The following is a 4,402-nucleotide window of genomic DNA, read 5'->3' as shown; positions in this document are numbered from 1 at the left end:
GCCCTCCATCGCTTGCTGAGTATGGCCCCATACGATTTAATCTGTTATATATGAACCTGTCATTTTCCGAAAGGTCCTTATGTGTTTTGTTTAAGCCCTAAGATACCCTTATATCAGACTGATTATAGGTTTATCATGTTTTGGTTTATATATATTAGTAGGTTTGTTTTAAAATACAAGATTTTATAAAGGAAATAGAGAAAGATTTGAGATATTATTAGTGATAATATATAAATTTTAAGAAGTACATTGTAGAAACTAATTAGTTTATTTTTATTAAATGAAATTTTTACTTCCTAACTTTTAATAAGTTTTGTTATAATTATGTTAAGAGAATTTTTTTAAAACTTGAGATGTATTTTTGTGGCAAAGTTGTATTTAGTATAATATTATTATGCAATTTAGAAATGACTTAGAGTATAATAGTGAGAGGAATTAAGTGGATATTGATGGTTTTAGTAATGATGATATCTTAGGAATTATGAGAACTTTAGGTTTTGTGGATTTAAAATAGGTTCTTTTAGTATTTTAGATTTAAATATCGAAATAAGTTGTTGATTGGAAATTTACAGGAATTACTTGATTATTTTATAGGTGACGATTGTTAATTGTTCGAAAGTTTTTAGGAAAATTCTAAAAGGGCTAAGAAGTCCAAGTAAGAGGGTTTCCTATGCTAGACTTTGCATTAAAATAAAATGAGCTGAGGTTGACTTCTTGAAAAATATATATATTTGGTTATGAAAAGAAATCTGAAACGACCTCAATTATTTATTCTGCATTACTCATGAAATTCTATATGAGGATAAAATATTTTTTGGCATGACTGGTGTGGACATGAGTTATTTTTGGCATTCTGTTATTGAATTGAGAAAAATGAGTGAATATGAAAATTTGATAAATTTCATTGATGTGAAGATGTTCTGAATCTGTTTTGAAAAATGTGAAATGATCTGAATATCAGTACTTTGTTTTGATATGATGTGGCATCCAAAAAACCTTTGGCATGACTTCCTGATTCTGTTCTGACTCTGATTCTGATTTTGATATGGTGATTTTGATTCTGTTTTGCTCTGATATGTGGCCCTGTCACGGGATACAATAGTGACATCTGGCCCTGTCACGGGATACAATAGTGACCTCTGGCCCTGTCACAGGATATAATAGTGACCTCTGCCCCGCCACTGGATATAATAGTGGTTTTTTGTTTTGAGTGCAATCACTTTTTTAACATGATGATTTATGTTCTGCTTGGCTTTCCACAAGATGCACAACCCTACCACGGGGGTTAAACATGGTTTTTGTTCTGATATGATGCTCTGATATGATATGATAAGATGAAAATGTTCAGTCATGTTGTGCCAAAGGAGTCTTTGAATATGAAAAGTTGGTTTCTAAATATAAAATGTTTGAAAAGTTGCTCTGATTTTCTAATAAGGTGTATTTTTGAGATTTGCATATTGATACTGAAATGTTTTATTTCTACATTCTGAACTCTATGAAAATGCTCATGTTTACATGCTAGTATATGTCCTATGCTTACTGAGTTATTGATAACTCACCCCTTATCTCCATATATTTTTCAGATGATTTTGAATAGTTCAGCTAAGGATTAGGATTATGGAGCATCGGTGAGATGATTATTTAAGCATGGTGGATTACTCATAGAGGATTTATGAGAATCGGCGGATTTTATTAAGCGATTTTTGTAGTATTCTGATGACATTATATTTTTTGAGTCTGTAAACGTAGTGAGGAATTGTGAGTTTTAAGTTACAGGGAATAACTCTTCGATTCCTGCGGGACCGGGGCATTACATATGTCAATTCTATTTTTTTCTATTTTGTTAATTGAGACATGAAGAGAAGTTGATATTTTATTTGGGTTGTTGTATTGAGGATTTGTATGTGAGTATGTGTGGTTTATTAAATTGAAGTATTTACGTTTGATTTGGAGTATTGGAAGTATATATTCTTGAATTTGGAAATATATTAGTATTGTTGGAGTTGATTATCAGGTGTTTGAGTTAACTCCCTAGACCTCCTGGATCAGGGCGTTATAGTCAATGATCTAATTTGTGAGTTCAAGATCTATGACACTGCCCAAACCATGTACAAAGGCTTTGAAGTTAAAGTTTGGTGCAACTTCAGCCACTAGGTTTGTGGATTAACCATAAGGTTTGACTCCTATAAGATGTGCTCGGACTACACGATGAAGCAACATTTTTGGGCTATGTCGATCATGATCAGCGAACTTAACTCGGTAGGAAACAACTTGACTGATAAACAACAAGTTCGGGCAGTGATAAGATTGCTACCGAATTCTTGGGAGAATATGAGCCAGAACTTGACACATAATGAGAATATCAAAGACTTTGATGATGTCTCGTGTCAGTTGGAATTGGAGGCTGAGTGCCTAGTGGTTACTGAGCCCAATCATACGGCCTATGTAACTGATTTTGGTTCACACAAGGCATAAGCAGAAGAAGTCGAAGTCTAGAGATGAACCCAGGCCTAAGAGGGGTTTTGGAAATAGTTTTCAACCAGCAATAGACGCGCCTCCGTTAGAACCTCACTAGCTGCATCATTGCCCCAAGCGCAAGATGCCTTTTATCTTCACTTTCCTCTAGTTTTATATTCACCCATGCAACTCGGCCAGCCAAAACAAAGCAATGTGGGACTTAAAAAATAACTCTATGCACACTAAAAATTTTCTGTTCGGTTTCTCCCTCATTTTCAGCAACTGAGCTAGTTCATTTTCCTGAACATTTTCCTTTTCAGCAGCGCATTTAATATATAGTACGAAATACATTAAAAGCGAAATACATTAAAAGCAAACAAACTTTTCCATTATCATAGTTGCACTTAAAACACCAAGCAAACTACATCAACACAGCTGGCCTTATGTATATATAGTGATGACGATGACAAGTACACAAACTGAAAGAAAATTACAACACTCGTAAAGAATAGAGAACCAGGCACATTCCTTGACTTACTATATATATGAATTTAAGGAAATGCCTCAATTACAGATTGCACAGCACGAATGCCTCCATTTACGGAATTTTCGCTTCTTGATCAATAAGGGCCTCAACAATTATCACCTTCCCTATGTCCTCCGGAATAGCTTCTCTGCATTTTTTCAGGATTCGGATGCATTCGTTGTCTCCCCATTCATGCAGAACCCACTGCGATTCACAAACGTAATACATAAAGGAATTAAGCCAATGAGCTAGACATCGTCAAGGATACTAATCAAATAAATGACATACGTTGTTGACAACATTTTCATCGTGGACCATACTTACCATTAGAAAAGCAGCATCAGCCTTTGGAACACTTGCAAACATGTCACCTCCGACATGTTAATTCCGGGGAACTCTGCCGCATCAAAGACAACAAGCGAAGATCAAAGTGGATGCCTCGAAAACATTGACACGCTTAACCAACAACTGCAAAGTCGTTCTGTTGCCTCCACCCACGTCCACCAAACTGCTAAGCCCGTCAAATACCTCTGGACAACCTTGAAGAATCGCAGGAACGAGCCACCTGGCATCACACGCCATTGTTTCATTGAGGAGACGGCTATGACCTGGATTTTCTGCGGCATACCTCCATAGGTCTTCACCATGAACTACATCAAACGGTGCAGTCTCATAGGCTAGAACACGGGCACTTAGGCTATGCCATGGTGCCAGCATAACTGGGCTACTCTCAAACAAAATAAGAGCAGCCATGCTATGTTTTCCTTCCCACAAAAGACGGCCAGATAGACGTGTTTGTGCATAACCTGGGGGGCCTTGGATGGTGGCATCTCTTTGAATATTCCGCGGTGCGTTAGGAACCTCATAACGCGGTAGAGTGGGGACGGATCGCAACCTAGAGTTGATGACAACTCGGCGAGTGTCATAGGGCCTCCTCCTCGGCTTTCAACGGTATCAGCAATCCCAAGTTCAATGGCGCACTTGGCTACTGCCATTTCTGTGAACCCAAATATGTATTTCCAGATACCCACTTCCGCTTGTTCTTCTTCCTCATCCCACTCTGATCTCTGTCCATTTTCCATCTCTTTCTCCCTATGTTTGATCAAGCTCTATTAATTGCAGATGTGAAGAGACATTTCAGGTTGAAGCTTCATATATATACAATAATACAAGAGTCATCTATGTTTATCATTTTTCAAGAATGATTGCCGCATCAGGAAATGTGTCTGTCACAAAGAGACTTTCATGCCACCACTGCTATTTTTTGAATGGAGGGGCGCCCACGTGGGGCTGACTGCCTCCTCTCCTGTCTGTAACGCGTTACGTGCTTGTTACACATGCCATTTAAATGGCAATTGATGGCTAGTCGTGACTGGTCGGCTACATACAAAAACTCTTAAATACAGTCTCTCTTTTCGT

At 37.5% G+C, this 4,402-nt stretch overlaps 2 pseudogenes; both read right to left on the bottom strand.

Moving 5' to 3' along the window:
* Positions 1–2,409: 2,409 nt before the first annotated feature.
* Positions 2,410–2,601, bottom strand: LOC121268703 (annotated as a pseudogene).
* A 454-nt stretch (positions 2,602–3,055) lies between these two features.
* On the bottom strand, positions 3,056–4,065 carry LOC121267206 (annotated as a pseudogene).
* Positions 4,066–4,402: the final 337 nt, after the last annotated feature.

This window comes from Juglans microcarpa x Juglans regia, chromosome 5S (genome assembly GCF_004785595.1).
Source record: "Juglans microcarpa x Juglans regia isolate MS1-56 chromosome 5S, Jm3101_v1.0, whole genome shotgun sequence".
Classification (NCBI taxonomy): domain Eukaryota; kingdom Viridiplantae; phylum Streptophyta; class Magnoliopsida; order Fagales; family Juglandaceae; genus Juglans; species Juglans microcarpa x Juglans regia.
Note: the sequence above shows the minus strand (reverse complement) of the source record. Positions and strands in the feature narration are given on the sequence as shown.